The sequence below is a fragment of the Numida meleagris genome, chromosome 13 (assembly GCF_002078875.1).
Source record: "Numida meleagris isolate 19003 breed g44 Domestic line chromosome 13, NumMel1.0, whole genome shotgun sequence".
NCBI lineage: Eukaryota > Metazoa > Chordata > Aves > Galliformes > Numididae > Numida > Numida meleagris.
Window position 1 is genome coordinate 1750252 of NC_034421.1, and position 18644 is coordinate 1768895.

At 46.1% G+C, this 18644-nt stretch overlaps 1 long non-coding RNA gene across 25 annotated transcripts in view; it reads right to left on the reverse strand.

Moving 5' to 3' along the window:
- LOC110405871 overlaps positions 1-18644 on the reverse strand; it is a 162510-nt gene that overhangs the window by 26321 nt on the left and 117545 nt on the right. For 19 of the 25 annotated variants that reach the window (XR_002443150.1, XR_002443142.1, XR_002443158.1 and 16 more), the window contains 3 exons: positions 11771-11871; positions 1564-1836; positions 180-295 (listed from right to left, as the gene is read on the reverse strand). This is a non-coding gene — a long non-coding RNA (uncharacterized LOC110405871). Of the gene's footprint in view, positions 1-172; positions 296-1563; positions 1837-11770; positions 11872-12590; positions 12986-18644 lie in introns of those variants that run through there. The other 6 variants (XR_002443137.1, XR_002443135.1, XR_002443141.1 and 3 more) reach the window with 2 other exon arrangements.

The following is an 18644-nucleotide window of genomic DNA, read 5'->3' on the forward strand; positions in this document are numbered from 1 at the left end:
CTTTTTCTGAGGCTTATACAAAGTTCTTTCACATCACTCAGTGCCAAAATCTATTCCAAAGGCCAAAGCTATTCCTTGTGTTCTAAACATGTACGTGAAAGAAAACCAGCTAATTAGCGCTAAATTAAAATTCACAAGGAATATCCATTATTTTTGGATTATGCGTACGCACCACTTACTTCCTTTACAGTTTGTGAAGAACGATCAGCCACCGTGCCGTAAGCACTGCTGAGAATACCAAAAAAGCTGTCGCAAGACGATATCTTGAGAGAACACGATGACCTTTAAGTTGAAGCTGTAGAAGCAAACCAGATAAGAAATGCTTTCAAAATACACACGAAAAGCGCCACAATGAAAGGAAAAGTGATGAGTCCCACATTCTTAATTGTTTTAAAAGGTTGATACAATTAAAGTAGACGTTAAAGCAATGGGCTTTCATGTCGTGCTGGCTACATTATTCATTTTTGAGTGAACTTTCTGTTTTTCCGTTTATGAAGCAATGCTGATTTCTTTACGCATGCTTTTCATTTCTCTTCACATATTGTATGGCCAGGACAAAAATGTTCACAGCGGGAACTGATTACTAACCAGTCACTTCAAGCCATGTGCTCTTCCTTCCTTGTAATTATTAAATAACTTTCTGTCCTTCTTCTGTTTAACAGGTTTCTACCAGCAGACAACAGCTGGGGTCGTTCTCATTGCTCCCAAGTCATCTTGTTTGGTACAAACTATCAGAATTCACAAAGCCGCCCTCTACTACCTCAGTGCTTCTGTGTACAGAAGCTCTTGGGCAAAGGAAAAAGCAAAAGCAAAAACATCTACTAGCACCAATTATATTCGCTTCTCTTTAGATTTTGATCCTGCTTTTACAATTAGACTCAAGTAGAGACTAAGAGAGATGGAGCCAGGGTCAAATTTTGTCATCTTTTTATATAATGGTTTATAAAATGAATTCCTAATCCTTGATTCTGACTGGGTGGATCATCTGCCCTAAATATAACAAATATTAAAATTCAAGCTTTGCTGATGTCACACAGAAATGAGAGACTGGGAGGACAAGCAGAGTTGAGTGACCTTTCCATGTAATCCCAGGTTGGATCTATAGATTAAATATATTCTCTTTGAACAAATCCATTACCATGAAAACCAAAATCAGCCTCAGTTCTTGACTGAAATCCTATTGCTTATCTTTTTCCTTTTTTCTGCCCTGAAGGTTTTTCTTCCGTTTTTCCTCCTTCTGAGCCCCATGGCATACCCTGAGCTGCAGCTTTGACAAGTGAAGCCCATCAATGTGATTGCAAGTGGGAGAAAGACGTGTTGTTTATCTGAAAAACATCTAAGAAAAGGCTAGAGGAATCCAAATTTCTCTGACCCAGCACAACCAGAGCGTTGCTGTGTTACTGTGCTGCAGCTCCATATAAACGCCCACAGGGTTTGCTTGCAATACCAACTGCTTTCCTGGTGGAAGAAGATTTGATGTTTCTAGCCCCAAAATCTGAGGTGTTCCCATAACTCTTCAAATGCAGGATAGCTGGCAGTCTTGAACCTAACATTTAGTCTTACCTGAAAGGCCGAACTTCCCAGTTTGAGTTGCTGTCTTAATCTCTAGACGACTTGTCTACATCACTGATGTGACTCGATATTCACATTAGCTTGCGTTACACAAATGGAGAACACAGCATGATCTGCTGAATGTACTTGAGGCATTGCATAACCTGGCTGAAGTGAGGCCAGATGTTTCCTGAAGATTTATATCCTTGATGCTTTGATTTGACATCGGTGACAGAGTAATCCAGAGAAGTGCTTGCGCTGCAATCTCCCCCCATTGCCAAGGATCTATAGAAAAGAAAGAAAGAAAAAATGTAAACTAGGACCCCAGCTACACTGCTGCTTCCCTTAGAATTGCAATAATGAGGCCAGCTCGGGCCATGAATGAAAGCTGTAATCCACCTTCCATGGAACAGCAGGTTATCAGGTCAAGCCCAGTAAGTGCTAATGCACAGCAATTTTTTACCATCCCCAATCCAAAGTGAGATGACAGCAGAATCACAACTGGGATTCAGAAGAATAGAAGACAGAACCCTAAACATTCCCTCACTGACAAAGAACAGTAAGAAAACAAACTGTGCGTAAGCACAGGATGCTCTGACCGCACAAATACAGTTATTCTTGTCAGCTTCTTTTGACTGAGTCATTTACCCTCATCTTCACGATGGGTGTTTAGAATCAGTGCCCACTGACACTAATATCAGCGCTGAGCCTTGTTTTGAGGATATCACACTGCACTCACTGATTAATGCCTCCGTTCTATTAAATGCTTTCATTTTTCCAATGGAAAAAGTACAAGGTCTATCACAGAGGTATCCCGGGCTGACATTTTATTCTCCTTCTGTCATGACCTCAGAGGCAAGAACAGCACAGAATAGAGAAATGAGCCATAAAAAAAAGTGAGCAAAAGATAGTACTTGGATCACTGCATGTCAAAAATGCCATACAGGACCAGAATATTGTCCTCACTCAGCAATGACATCGTTTTGTCACTGTCTTCAGTGCTGTTTTACTGGGCCCATCAGAGCTAACTGGACACAGCACCGCTCAACCAACACCTGTCAATCCCATTCTAAAAATAACACTCAGCTGTCATCAAGTTATTGGAATTCATGACTATTTTATATGCTGAGCACCCTGCCTGTTTAACCCCCGCCTCAGTCTTGTGTCCTGAGCGACACTGGAGATTTCAGGTAAGTTGCAATTGGAGACATACTGAACCCCAGGGACTGGATAACTCTGGATGATATCTATCATACATGTACAAAGGAACGGCAGAACAGAAGAATTAACGAGTATCTGCCACCGTGGGTTGGTTTTGGACTGTTTGTACTTCTTTTTCACTGTACCAGTTTCCTACACTGTCCTGTGCTTTACCAAACCCCTCTTAGGTTTGCAAAAAAAAGCGTTTGGATTCCAGCTGGGATCAAACACTGAGTACAGCAATCACATGCATGCAAAAACTTGCCCGTTTCTGAGAAGTAACAGTCCGGATATTTTTCGCTAAATATTTTCTGTATTATAGCTTAATATATCAACCTTCAGTGAGAGAGAAGATACACGAACATAGTGCAGTGTCCCTGGTGTTGAGCATAAATCCAGCATTGGCTTGCAACGCACTAATGAGCAGATGGGAGCCCACCAAGGGGTAGCAGCCTCGGGGAGAAAAGCAGGACGCTGAGAGCAGCTGGAAGGGACAAGCTCCTTTACAAAGCTTGTAGCCACTGTGGGGAGGAGGGCCTCATGAAGGGCTACCTGCATCACTTTGAGAGCATTCCCTTGGAGTTTTGGTTGTATGGGACCCGCACGAAGTCCGATGGACACCAGCGTGCCCCCCTCTCCTTTCTTTCCCTTCTCACAGCTTCCTGAGGAAGGAGCCGACCCCCACCAGCTCCCACTGGTTTGCATCTCACCTGAATCCCACTGAGGTTTCTCACAAACCCCAGGGCGCTCACAGACACGTGCAGAGGAGGCACTTTCTACCTTCAGCCACCAGCAGATAGCCTAGATGATCTTGCCAGAAGCAAAACTCTTGCTAATTCTCCCATCTCACTCCGTAAGACATTAAAACAAAGTATCAGTGCAGCGGCTCAGAAAGAAAGACAACACAGAGAAATTTCTAAGGTGCTGGGAAAACAAAGACTCTAGGTTCACTTAAACAGCTTCTCAGTTCCCGAAGGAGATACAGCATGCAATTCTGCCTGCAAATTTACGCTCCTTCTTCCTCCTGTGCCCTTGGTGAGCTGAGTAAGGCAGCAGAAGGTTTGTGTGAAAGGCACAGAAGCTTTGTATCCAAATTTTCCTTCAACATACATTTGTAAGGCAGTCTTTGAACACACTCTGTCACATTTTTTATTACAATTTTTTTTTTCAATTCTCTTGTCTGTCTTTCTTCTTTATCGTCTCTGCAACAGCTGGTGGTGCTACTGCCAGATGCCACCAAAGTCTATAGAGTATCAAAACCAGGCCAGCCCTAACCCTAGGCTCAGAAGAGGGACGATGTCTCAGCAGCCATGGGACACAAAGGAAATGAGTGAGACAGACTGATCCTACCAGAAGTTTAAAGTTTTAACTAACAAAATAATCACTCAAAATGTAGGGTGGTAGCTCCAACAACTCGCAAACAGACGCTTTTTTTTCTTGGGTACTGATCTTTGGTAGCAATTCATTTTCTCAAGCAATTTGTGGATTTTGCACATGACTTGCAGGATATGACTAAATTGCACAGGCAATACAAAAGGTGGAACTTTCTCAGTTCTCTGAAGTCAGAAAAGAGGCACTGAGAGTCTTCCTCCTTACTAGTGGCCAAAAAAACGTATGCTACTTTGACACAGCCTAGCAGGTAGCCACTTCCACACTGGACTCTTCTCACCCACCTGCGCAGGTTAAAGCAGGATGCTCCTATTTCCTGTAATATCCAAAAGGATGCACACCTATGTGATATACCTTCTTAATCAGATCAGTGGATTCGCATCCTTTGGAATGAGCTCAGAGCAAGGCTCAACCACCTCTATACCTAACACAACCTAACCGCTTCTCTACCCCGTTAGAAACTGGCCTGGTTACGCAGCGATGTGTCAGAGCTACATGATTTTCCAGCAGCTGATTTGCAGTGATGTCTCATTTGCACTCAGATGTGTCTGGAAACCTCCACAGGGTCATGGTGGAGCTGCCCCATTTGATCCCCTCACTGAGTTGTGCTCACGGTGCATCACAGAGCCTGAAGGTCAGCAGAGGATTGTTATCCAGGGTATTGCCTGCTCACTGAGAGCTAAAGCTGAGAGTGTCTGCTGAGCCAACTGGGATAGGTAACAGCAAGCAGCCAAAGCCAAAGCCTTCATGGAACCTGGCCGAAGTAATTCAAGCCAGCAGGGGCACTGGAATCCAACAAGAGCTGTCTCTGGGGGCTGCCCTATTGCACATATATTTGGATCTCAAAAAAGACAAGAAGGCTCTCGAGGGGCATGGATCAGACCAGCTGAGCAATACTGGGAACTTGAGCACTGCTGCAAAGCCAAAGCTTTTTTGCCTTATCGTATCCAAAACTCACTAAAGCAAAATAGTGTAAAATGACAGAGCAACAAACTCTGATCCAAATCAATATTTGGAAGAAAATGTCAACAAAGAACTTAATGTATATGCCAAGCTCCCCCTCAGGAGCAAACTAATTTTGTGCAGACGTTCCTGAGTGGGAGATGCATCCATAAAAGCACGTTGTCCCTGGCTTTCATAGCAGCGTGGGATCTCCTTACTGAATTTGCTTCCAGGCACAGCTCAATCCTCTCCTCTTCCCCTGTGGCCAGTTCCAAGCAGCTTCCCCTGCTTCGTCTCCACAGGGGTTAATTCCTCCCTGTTATGCAGACACTGGGATTGCCCTGAGACTTTCCACAGTAGAAAGAGAAAGCGGAAATAAAAAGTAGCTCCCTGCATGATTTGTGGAAAATGCAAAATACAATAGCAATAAAAAAAGTAATGAGCTCATTACAATTGAAATGGTCTCATTACCAGTGCAAATGCCAATCATGTACGTGGCCAGGTTCCTGATGGTTGCAGGCAGTCCTTTAAACGCTGTCCTTCCTTGCTCCAGGGATACAAATCAGATACAAAACCATGTAATCCTTCCTATTCCTGGGCTGCTGTCCTTGCCTTGGTTCCCAAAATAGCGTGGAGCAGTATGTAGCCTGGAAACAGGTAGCGTCCAGGGGCCAGGTGCTCACCAGGGGCAGCACATCCCTGTGCACCAATATGGGCAGCAGAGCACTCCCTCCCCTTCAAACTTCCATTACAGCAAGAAAATGGAGAAGAGGACTCCTGTTGTTGTCAAGAAACAGCCTGAGCACACAATGGGAAGATGTACTTGGAAATATTTTAAGTGGGAGGAAAAGAAGTTTTCATCAACATACTGCTCATGGATTCAGGGCATTTGCAGATGAACGGCATAAACAGGAGTAATAATACAGCTTCAGAAGTTTTAGGCCAAGGAATCAGAGCTCAGCACACGGACAGTACATTCCCTGCTGACGGAGAATACCTGTCTCCTCAGAAAATCCCACTGGGGGACGAGGGCATCCACCTGCAGCTGGAGCACGGCTTCCTCTCCTCCCCCCAAATGGGTCGTGTGGTTTCTTCACTTCCAGTGGCTTGGGCAGAAAGAGCTGTGAGCACACTGCTGGGAGGGGCACCCTGTGTGAGAGAGAGCAGCCCAGGGATGGGACACGGCACTGAGAGCTGGCACAGGAAGGGAAGGCATGGTGCCAGGAGCCTGGCTGCCCCTGGCAAGGAAAGTTCAGCCATCAGTGCCGGGTTCTCCTCCGCCCAGCATCGCCCAGGCACAGCGTGCCCAAGCCCTGTTAAGGAAGATGTCCCTTTCACTGCCTATTAAACATCCCTATGTATAACCCCGTGAGAGCCACAGCTGAACTCCTCGTGTCAATGCATTTATCTGTGCACGAGAGAAGACGCTTATCTTCATTTTATAGATCTGGAATTATACTTCTGAGACCAGAAAAGATCCCAGGAGAAGCTTGGTGCCTTTCTCCCGGCAGCAACCAAGCTGATGCTTTAACCTTTACTGCTGACTCAGATACATCGCTCTTAGCCTGCACAGAGCTTCTCATGGATCACTCCTTTTCTCAACACACATTTATGTGCCTAAGGGATCGGATTTTACAGGAACTGGATTTCAGGAGACCTCTGCAGCCCTACAGTCCCTCTGTACACACACATCCCTGCGCTTTCTCCACAGTGGTACAGCAGCCTGCAGCAGAGCAGGGGCTGAAACCTCTTGTCCCCCTTGGGCCAGGCTGTTCTGTAATTGCCAAGCAGTCCCCCTGCGTACAAAGTTCTTTTCTCATTTGTAACCTACGCTACCGGGATTGTACAACTCCATCAAGATCTGCCAGGTAATAATGAGCGACGCTCTTCAAAAATGTACTTAAGGCTGAAAGTGTTTAAAGATGCTCCAGCCTGCAATTACCTATTACTCACTGGTGCTCTAAACGGCTCATTTTTCACATCATTCCAGGAAGTTGTAACTTCTTAAAGCAATGTTTCTGGTAATTATGGGAGAGCAGTGACAGCAGGCACAGAGCATTATCTAAGGCTGCAGCAGAGGCAGAAATGCCGCCTCCTGCAAATGAGACAATAAGTGTAGGAGCACGGCAAAGCCGTGCAGCCCCCAGTCTGACTGCTTGGCCTGGTGGTGCCTGGCCCATTGGCCACCCAGTGGGACACTGGGCTAAGACCAGCCCGGCTGGGTCTGAGCCTGGCAGCGGGATGGCTGCGGGCAGGGCCGGGAGCACAGCAATCCCTGCAGGGTGCAGCCAGCCCTGCCTGCTGCAGTTGGACTGGGAATAAGGGAAGGCTTCGGGTAATGTTTATTTAGGCTCTCTAGTTTTAATTTTGAAATGCAGTTAAAATTGCTAAGGCAGCTGAACGCAAAACCTCAACAATCTGCCTGCATGTCTGCGGCGTTGCTGAGAGCTGCTTTACTTACTGCATTCACGCTCTGGTCTGATAAATATATCACAGTGTTTAAAAGAAGAAAAAAACCCACAAACAAATAAAAAGAGCTGTAGGCCCTTGAGACATCTCCTCTGAACCAGACACTGCAATTTCAGGGCCAAGCACTGTGGCTGTCCCGCTGCCTCCTCGTGTAACCCAGGGCAGGGAGTGATCCCTACCGATGGCTGCATCAGGCTCACTGCTCAGCAACACACTAAAACCAGAACGTCTGTGGATGTGAGCTCCTCCAGCCACGAGCTGCCTTGCTTTGGAAACACACGCAGGATGCACAGAAAGCAGGAGTTCTGCATCTGCTGCGGGAAAACCACTGATGGCATTCCTCTACTCTGGTCACCAAGGTGAACGTACAATGAGAAGTGACTTTCTTCCTGCTGGCCTGGCTACACACTTTGCATTGGAAACTAAAGATGTGCAGACACATTCCCACAGCATGCCAAGGCTGGGTGCTGAGCCTGTGCCTGCTCTGCCCCACGTCCATCCTGTGATGCCTTCTCACTCATTGCCTCTCCTGCACTGCACATCGCAGACATGACGTGATGGAGCCTGCCTGCTAGGACAGCCCCATCCCCAGCTCCATTACTCACCTTCCACGTGCCACTGCTTGAAACGCACTGCAGCCCTTATTTCAGGGTGGAAGGTGGTTTTACAAAGATGTTATTTTGGCCCTAAGGAGAGCTCTGTGATTGCAGCTGCTGTTTTTGTGGATTTTATCTCAAATAGCAATAATTTTAACCTGACTGGAAAATACTGTGCACGCACACATGGCACTGTATAAATAATTATTGGCACTGCTACTGATAGTTACCACCTTTCCTAATGACAGGAACTTATCTCGATAAGAATAGCAATGACCTTCCCCAGGATGATGTCAGCTCTCTTAATCTCAGGAGTTCATCTCAATAATAATTAAATAAATATTAGAAGCAGAAATAGAAAAACAAAAAAACAAACAAAAAAAACCCATGAAAGAATCATGGAAGAATTTTCCCTATTCCGTGGGATAACTGTGGTGAACAGAACAAACATGCCTTCTTGTTCAGGTATTTATCTGAAGACGAAAAAAAACACACAACGAAATTCCAAACTTCTACATGCTGCTGGGGAAGGCTGTACTGCACAACAACAGCAACGTTATGTCTGTGCATGCAGGGAAGCTCTCCGTTCACGAGCAGCATCCCAGCCCTGGCAGGAGCTGCCCCAAGGCAGGCAGAGTGCACGGCCCTGGCCAGCCAAACAGCCAGCAGAAGGAAATGGGAGACCAGCAGCTAGCCCATGGTTAATGCTTCCAATATGAGCCTTGCTGACAGCTCGCAGCCTGGGCACCTCTGCTGAAGTGCACTGGTTTTAGCATCTAGAAACACAGGAACAGAAGCAGCAGCAGCAGCGGCTGCCCACTGGGGAATGTCTGAGTCCTCAGAAGAGCAAGGAGGAGCACAGAAAAGATGTCTGGCAACTTTTGCCACTCTTACACGGGTTCCTAACACCCACTCGGCTCAGCGTGTGGATTTGGAGCTGCTAGTGTCACATCTGTCTGAAAAGTCAAAGGCAGCAGCACGTGGGTTGATCTTCATTTTGCCCCGCGTGGTTTAGAAATACTTCCAGGTTGTATTTTTCCACTCCAAGCATGTCTGCGATGACTCACTTCCCTGTGCTTACCCCTGGCTGAAGCGAGCAGACCGCAGCACCGCGCGCTCTCCCAGCCTCGGCCGGGTTTTCCCAGCCTTGCCATGCATGCACACCAGGCACAGGTGCTGCTCCATGCACCGCAGATGCATCCTGGGTGCAAACTGTTTCAGCACACTGGAGACCAGCAGGACGTCAAGGCCTAATAAGTAACTCACAGGAACATCAAAGGGCAAGTCCCAGTTTCCTGACGTTTTCCTCATTTTTCTATCTGGGGTCTCATCACAGCTGACTTTCTGATGAGCTAAATAAGTGCAGCCCAGGCAGTCCAACTTCTTCAGCACCCAATTGGGCTGAAGCAGAAGGAAAATTGTGCAACATCTTCTAAGGATTGATATTTTGGGGAGGAGAAACATCACCTCTAGGAATTCAGCTTTATTGGATACTCTAATCCAGAAGAGATAAAAGCGCTTACTAATTACTGCTGGGTTTTGTTTCTTTGAAGAATTGGGTTAAATCTCTTTTGAAAGTAGAAGGCTGTTTGTGCTTGTTAGATGTATAATTTAATTTATTTAGGAATTCTTCCTCTTTCAGGGTTTTGTTCTAACAATATCCGTGCACTTACTCCTCTCCTTTCCTCTCTTTTCTCCCAAAAGATACAAACTTTTGATTTACTCTGCATTTCATTATTTAACAATGAACATCCTCGAGTTGATGCATCTTCTTGGTTTTTTTTTTTTTGGGGGGGGGGGGGGGTGGAGAGGGGAGTATTTTTTTCTTTTTCCTCTTGAAAATTAATTTCCTTAATATGAAAATAAAGTGTTCCTTTTTCTTCCCAATTTAATAATCCTGAGATAATAATTCTGAGAAGAACGTTTGCTGACTGAAACATGTCTTCATGCTACACTGGAGAGAAAACTCTCAACATCTACTTTGGGGAGAAGAAATCTATTGAAATCACTGTACTATAATTTATCTGCTAACCACTGCTATGCAACACTGCAGAAGCACAGAAAATTGGCCTGAAGGGGAACCTGGGAGGTCGTTCAATTCATATTACTTCCCCAGGTCAGGATCATCCAGCCTACATCTTTCCTAACAGATGTTTTTCTAACCTGTTCTTAACAACCCCAGTGACGCTAAGTGCACAGCCTTCCGTTGCAATTTCTATGAATATTCCACTGTTCTCATTGTTTGAAAGTATTTTCTAATGTTCAAGCAATTTGAGCCTGTGACTTCTCATCCTATCCACATATATTTGAACTTGTAAGTCCCTCCAGCTGAGGGAAACGATCCAGATAAACTCCCAGGCGCTCTCAGCACTTGTGCTGCTCCGCAAATATAGCCCAAATTTTGAAAATCCCACCCACTGAGAGCTACTCCCACCATTCAAACAGAGATCAGCCGCTTGCCCTGCCCATGCCTGACAACTACTGAAACTTTGCTGCGTCAGTGGAAAAAAATGCCTCATCCATCACACACAAAGTCACACTGCACTAAATTGCTCAGCTCCCTTCTCTCTCACCCCACTGCTTGGCAGGACAATGTTCTCCATCTCCGCTCAGGTTCTGCACTGAGATGTTTGCATATTGATTGAGTACTTCTCCTGCATTGAGAACACAGGGCTTTGGATGGTGCATTGTAAATTAACTCTTTGTTTTGGAGTATACTAGCTGGAGTTTGCTATACACATAAAGAAAAGCATCGTCTGTCTTGTTTCTTATCTGTAGGATGGGAAAACATACATTGCTATGGAGAATTCTAGCCATCTCCGGCCCTCTGAACAGCGGCAGTGGCTTTCCAGACATCTGCTAAGCAGGGCAGAAAACAGCTGGGGCACAGCAATTTTGCTGCTCCCAGCAGTTGCAGCAATTTTCTCGCCCTTAGCACTGGCTCTATCTGGTCATTAATTTTTGTTTTCAGCGTTATTATTACTACTACTATTCTAAATAACAATGGAACGAATTCCTTCTCAGAAATAGATTATTTTTTAAAAACAAATGTTACTACATCTTGTGACAGCAAGAAGAGAAATGTTCTCATTGTACGAGTGGATAGAATTCCTTCACGCTAGATGGTGGGCTACTAGGAATGACATTCAGAACAAACTGGGAGTCCAAATCGGACAACGCAGGGAGCCACTGGCTTGGGCATCTGGATGTGCTGGCTTCTCTACTCCTGGAGCAGTAGTTGCCCCCAAAGGTACAAACCCCGAGAACATGGGGGTCCCACAGCGCGACAGCCCAAACTGGCAGGAAAGCAGGGAGGATCTATCAGACCACAAATGGACAAGGAATTGAAAACATTTTTTGACCGATGCCAAATGATTGTGCTGCTGGCCTCAGGAAAATTAAATGCTGAACAACAAAACACAATAATTTGGGGCCAGTCAAAGAGGTCTTGCTCAGCCCCAAGCCGAAAAATTTTTGGTTCGTTTGATGCTCTTTAAAAAACTAAAAAAATAGCACAGACACATTTAAAAATGGGGTATTTGGAAGGAAAAAAAAGAGAGAGAGAGAGAGAGAAGAAAATACTTCGGTTTCTTTTCCAAGTTTCGACCATTTTGCAAGCTTACCTCAAGACATTTTCAAAAAGCTGCTCAGTTCATCTCAGCATGCCGCATGCCTGGAGCCACAGCATTTTGTCCCAGCCAAGGTGCCTCTGCCAGAGGAGGTTCTGGGGATGGATAAGAGAAAACATGATGAGGAGCGGAGCAGAAACATCAGCACGCCTTCATGCATGACTCCACCAACTCCTGGCTATGTCTGGCAGCCCTGCAATCCTTCAGTTATTTCGGTAATGCCTCAGATTCCCAAGACTGAGGTCTTGCTGTGCTCAACATCATAGAAGTAACAAAAGAAATCCCAGCCCTAAGGAGCTCACATTTTGCTTTCACTGCCTGTTGAAAGGAGCCAAAGAGCTTTGGCCTGGAAACCCCCAAGACATCTCCAAGAAGATGTCCAACTTCTGCCTTCTGCAAAAGACATGACTATAGTGGATGCTGTGTCAGGCTGGGGAGCTGGACAGGCCTTGTCTGGTGGAAGGACCACATAACACCTCTCTTCCAAGCAAGAGGTCAAGACATGGTCTTTAAAATGAAGCCCTCTAAGTCATGTTACATCAACACATCCTGTAAGCACAACCTCACTTGGCAGTACAAGGAGCTGTACACCACAATACAAAGAACTCAGAACTGCCCAGCCAAGAGCAAGCAGCGTACAGCCAATAAATACACGGTAACGTCCACAGAAATCATTTAAAAATGATCACTGACTTGTTTTGCTCCTTGACAGAGTACCACACAGCGCTACCTTAGCTCATCCTTCAGCAATGAACCACACAGGGCAGAACTGGTGACAAAATAATCCTGACCACACCAATAAAACCACTCTCACCTTACGTGCCATCCCACCTCACAGCCCCTGGCTTGCCGGGGGTCTCTGACTGACGGGTGGAAGATGCAGGCCCCATTTCTGGACAGTGCCAGGGCCTGGTTCTGCCCTGCCAGCAGCCTCCCCAGACGGTCGAGCCCTGCAAGCAGAACACAATTACTTGCTAAAGGATAATTTAGAAACTTGCTCCTTTTTGCAAACACCTCAGACCGTGGGGCAGCTGGGGCAGAGCGCTGAGGCTGTGGGGGGCACCTGGCCACTCTTTAGGGCCTATTAACTCCCTGAAGAGGCAGAGACGTGCCCTGGTGCAGGCTCCTCCACCCACTCACCATCATCCCCAAGAGAGCTGACTTCCCGGCTTTCTTGAAACCAAAGTGTTTAGCAATCTCTTGTAAATACTGAAATAAATCTAATTATTCACATAATTGGAAAAAGAAAGCCCCTGCTGTTTCCCAAAAAGCAGGCAAAACAACCCATTGCGACAATGCAAGAGAGAAACATGTTTGCCATCCCAACCCTATACGGAGTTTGTCAGAAAGCCCCTCAGTCCTCTTTGGCCTGTTGCCAGTCCCACACCTATGTTCAGAAATACTTGCACAATGCAGCAGAAAACCAAAGAACCAAACCAGTGAACTCTCCAAACCCAAACGAAAAAAACAAATTGGGCAGAGCAAGCCGTCCGTCTGCTGCAGGAGAGCAGTGCAGCCGGGACACGGGGTCTGGCCACGCGGGCTGCTCTCCCCTCACACCGCCCTGCAGCTCCCAGAGCTGAAAGCAGGAGCAGCACAGCAAGTGCCAAATGGTGGCTTTCCAGCAGCTCGGTAATGAACTGGGAGTGGAAGCTCCTTTGGCTGACTACCCCAAACATGAACCGTAGGCTTGCAGGTCCCTTGTATACTCAGTAGAGGACACAGAGCAGAGTACAAAGACATTGCTTTAAACCACCTCGCGTGTTATCAGATCCCCTCTAACGCGCACAGGGAAGATGGATGTCTCTGGGTCTCTGGCTCCTGACAGAGCTGCCGTTGTTCCTCCCTCTTTGTGCCTCCTGTCTCAGTTCTGCTCTATCTCGCTTTCTCTTTTCTTGCCCCGGGGTTCCCTGTCCCCTTGCCTCACCATGCAGGGACAAGTTCTGCAGAGCGCTGTGCTTTCCCAAGGGAGCACATCCCTGACCCTGCCAGCCTGCTGCAGGGGATGAAGAATACTAAAACAATATTTCTTTTCCTTTTCTCCCTCCTTAATGGCTTCTGCTCTCCTACTTCCCCATCTGAATGTTTGTGCCCATGGGTGCCCTCATGGATCCAGGGCTGCTCCCTGGGTCAGAGTAGAGGGAAAGGAAAGCCCCAGCTGTGCCCTCTACCAGGATCAGAAGGCAGAAGGGGACTCCCCAAGCAACTCACGGGGCTGTGCACCAATAGTTAAGCCATGCTGGGAGGCAGTAAGGACATGAAACTCCCCTTTCCCAGACAGGGTGAGTCAGCTCGGTGGAGCCATGGAGCTCAGACAGTGCAGTCGTCCCTGCAGCAACTGCATTAACTCCTTGTGGCTTGTTTTCAAGCCCAGAAATAATCAATAGAAGCTGCGGAACACACTAAGTTATGATTTGCTTCTTTTTTTGCTAAAATTATGTGCAACTTCATTACACTGGTGCCAACGCAAGCTGCCAGACACAGAGCCCTGATTCAAGGAAGAACTGCCTCAAACACTCACCTCCCAGCAGAACAGGAGGTGCCATGTGAGCGGTCAGCTGAAAGCACAGCTGGAATGTGAGCGTTTGGGGCAGTTCTTCCTTGCGTCAGGGCTCGATTCCTTTGCTGGCCACCCTCCTGAGCTGGAACTGCCGGAGCAGGCTCACGTCGGCTCTGTGCCATTGCATTCAGGGCTGCACACATGTTCATCATGGCTCAGGTTGGTCATGTCAAGCCTCAGCTCGCAGCAGCTGCAGGGGAGGCAAAAGCCTCTTCCTATTGCACAAGGCAGAGATGTCCGTGTTGCGGTCCCAATGTAAATCAGTGCTGGGAACTTGAAATTGAGACTTTCCTCCAGCGATGAGTAATCCCTTTGCATAATTCCCCTCTGGATGTTTTGGATACAGCAACATATTGTTTCTCCTCTAGTGGCAGATTTTGAGAGGGCTTTCCTACCAATTCACGTCTAGTAGGGCTTCAAGTCTGCTTAACAATAAATGAAAAAATTGCTCATATTGGGAGACAAAAAAAATACACCAATGTTTTTAGAGGAATGAGTCTCCCTTACTTTGAAACATATGTTTCCTCCTTTGTATCTGTTGTGTCTTTGTTGGCTTTTTTTCCAAGCTTCTTAGCAAACGTGTTGTCACGAACAATATGGCTCAAGCAAAGAGAGCAAATACTTTCAGAAAGCAAAGTTTTCAGAAGTCGTAATGGTTGATTCATCATGGTAAACACCTGATTTATGTATTTGCTGTCCCTCTAGTGAGGGCATTACCACATGGCCCAAGACTGAAATGCCCAATAAAAACAGCTATAATCTTGAGTACCAAATGGTGTCAATGATCTACTTACCATAAACTACTGAACTGGTCATAGAAAGGTTTGCTATGATGACTCATTTCCAGGAAAGTTATTAGCTTCTCAGCTGAATTTTAGATGGCAGGGGAGAGAAAATGTGCTAAATAAGTCTAATAAATACTACAAATTATTCACCCTCTTCTGACATCCGCAGAGATGACCGCTAGCTGCATACACCTCCCTCATTCCCTAAGGGGAAAAAGCAGAGAGGCAAAAGTAGAATAAGACTTCTCTGTTCCCTTGGAGCAACAGTTACTAGTGCTTCCCCAGAGCACCCTCCTGCCACCAGGATGTCAGAAGAGGCCAATCGTGCCCAGGACTTTACAGCTAAATGCAGGTCCAGTTCAGGAAATGGCACATGAGCAGAGCAGCTCATTAATATGGGAACAAACAGGGATTTCTGAGCCTCCTCTGCACGGAGCACTGCTGCAGTCCCACTGCCTGCAGTTTGGATTTTTCATCAGCTGTGACAAAACCCTGGCAGTGATGGGGCTCTCAGTGACAAACTCCCACCTGCACCCCACCTGCTAAGGCTGGAGCAGCCCATGGGCTCTGGTCAATATGAAGCAAATGTGAATTTGGTGTTTTCAGTTGATTCCTCTTCTGCAGACTCAATCTCTCTTGAGAGACCTGTTACTATTGCGGATATGCCTCTAGGAATCTTTCCTTCAAAATCATTAAAGATTACATCTGACAAGGTTTAATGGGCCAGCACAAGGTCTGTTTTGTCTAAATCCATTAAAAAACACTGGACAATAAGACTTAATGTCGTGGTCCAGCCCAAGTTGATCTTTGGTACAGGAAACATTTGTCCCTAAATTCATTCCTGCATGGCCCAACACAAGGAGTACCCTTTCCCAGCTGATTTCCCACTCCCTCTGCTGCAGATCACACAGCTGACTGTGGGCTGAGTGAATCACAGAGATGTTCTCTGTACACAGTTCCTTTCTGAAGAACGCTGCCTCATCCTCATTAAAAACAGCCCTGCCATCGTTTGTTTTCCTTCTGCTACCCATATGCTCCTGAGCACCTTTATTAGAAGCTTTGAGCTTGGAGTTAAGAGCTAATTAAACTGACAGCGCTGCCTCACTGCAACTCATTGCAAAACAATTCAAATTCCATTTGGTTTAATTTCTTGGAAGTGAAACCAAGCAGTGCTGGTGAGAGGAAGATACCTGCAAAGCACGGCAGAGTTGCATGCCCTTGCCACTGCTGTGCGTGTTGATGCAGGCTGAGATGCAGAGCATGCCAGAGGGGAAGGCTGGGTATCAGCTCTGTGCCCTGCAAAGGGGCAACGAAGCTGGGGATACAGACAGGAGAATCTGCTTGAGGCAGGAGCAGCCTGAGTAATACTGACCCAGGCAACTCAGTTCTTAACTTGAATAGAGAAGTTACTTCGGTTTTTTTTTTGCTTTTTTTTAACAACACATTTAAAATCACAGCACTCGAAATCCCTGCTTAACACTTTTTTTCTCATTAAAATTATCTCAAATTTTAAATAACATAGCAAGAGATCTTTGAGAGGCACACAGAGGCCAGCTGCTCAGGAGTTAGCTGTTCTCTGCTCAGGTGGGCACGTCGCTGCCTTTGGAAAACCACAGCTTGGCAAAGCATGATGCCCAGGTCACCACGCTTTGCTCACAGCACCCGCAGCTCCAGGCAGAACGCTTGGGAAACCAACAGGAATTTCAGTCAGCGCTGACACTTGTTTGTGAAAACGCAGAGCAACATGAAAGCCATACCCACATAGCAAGCTGATGGCCAGGCTTGGGCAGGAGATGGATTTCTTGGTGAAATCAGGACGCAACTTCAACATCTCAACTCCCTTTTTTGTTTGCAAGTTTAAAAAAAAACTGAATAATTAAAAAAAAAATCTGTCAGGCAGCTCTGTTCTGTGCATGAGAAGGTGTTTGACTTAAATTTTGTAAAACCCTCCAACAAAACAACGTCCCCGTTTGATAATTTCTACCTCAGACACCTGAGACAGAGCGGGAGCCCTTCATGCTGAGCCATCCAGCAGAGGACAGCTTTGCTGCTCAGTGCATTGTGTGCAGCCAAAAAGCTCATCCGAACCTCCCAGCAACTCCAGGTAAGCGCTGGCACCAGCACCTTGAGGCCCCAGCTGTTGGCACCTCAGGGCCCAGCCTTTGGAAACCATCCACAACAATCATCATTTCTAACTCTGCTGAGCAAATTAGCTCTCGTTCTCACACGCTTGGCTGCAAACAATACAGACCTTCGCACAGAGGGGTGTGCGGGCACCTGACCCGACCAGGAATGACGCTCTCACTGCTCACAGCTTTTGAACCTTTGTGTTTAGGGACCTCCACCACCACTGCTGAAATGGGCAGCGCGGGGTGGAACCAGAGCTGAGGAGGCCTTCCATCAACACACTGCATCCCTTAACACTGGAGAAATCACGTTGTTGACTTATTTAACTTCATCAGCTATAAACCTGAACCATCTGCACGCTGCCTCATGCCCCCCTGCTTTGTTGAGGTCACATTTTTTTCCAAAGCACTGATTCACAGGAACTTTCCACGGTGCCGTCTGCCACCTCTCCTGAGTTATCAGCATTTTTCCATAGTCAGAGATGAGGAATGGGAAAAAACTCTGCATTATCCTATTGATATAGGATAGTATAAATTATGTTCTATTTTTATGTCGTACCAGAGATCCAAGCCTAACAACCTGTAAAGCTACAGCTACCTTTGCAACTCCAATCACTGATACATTACTGAACAAGTAACTGGAGTCTAAGAAACAGGAGCAGAAATAATGACTGGGAAAGAAGTAGCATAGAAGAATGGTACTTTTCTGCTCTCACTCTGTACACAACTAGCTTGTCCTGTGTTATAAATGCTATATGAGTATCTTACTGCAAAAGGATTTTCAACCACGTTGCTCTGTAGATTATATGAATTTTTCTTTACAATCATTGCCTCTATAATCATTTAAGTAACAAATCACTGCCATGATGCATCACTCAAAAATGCTTTGCTTTCAGGTTATAAACGTGGGATTTGAGATGCAAACCAACGTTTTCTGCCTGGCCTCTAGAACATGGCAGTAAACGCTCTACCATAGTTATAAAACCACAGCATGGCCCGATGGCTGAGATGATGACTCTTTGGTTGTGATGTGCCCCATTTAAAACTCTCCATGCAAAAACAAACAAAAAAAAAACCCTCTGAAGTTATTTTAAGAAGCAGTCGAAGGGATCGACTTATTTTCATTAACTGTGATAGCAAATGAAGCATTTGTTGGAGCTGTGCTCTCAAGTTGCCCACACTGCAACTGTGGTGGAAGAGCTTGCTGGAAAAGAGGGATTTCTGCTCTATCACTTTGTGGAACCAGGACCTGAGGACTGAATGGTGAAAATGAGTCATTTGAAGAGTACAAACTCATTTGGTACTTCTGCTATTTGATTCAGCGCTGCTCTTGCTTAATATGGAAACTCATGAGCTATGGGGAATCTTTCCTCCTCCAGCTTAAAATGAATGGAAAG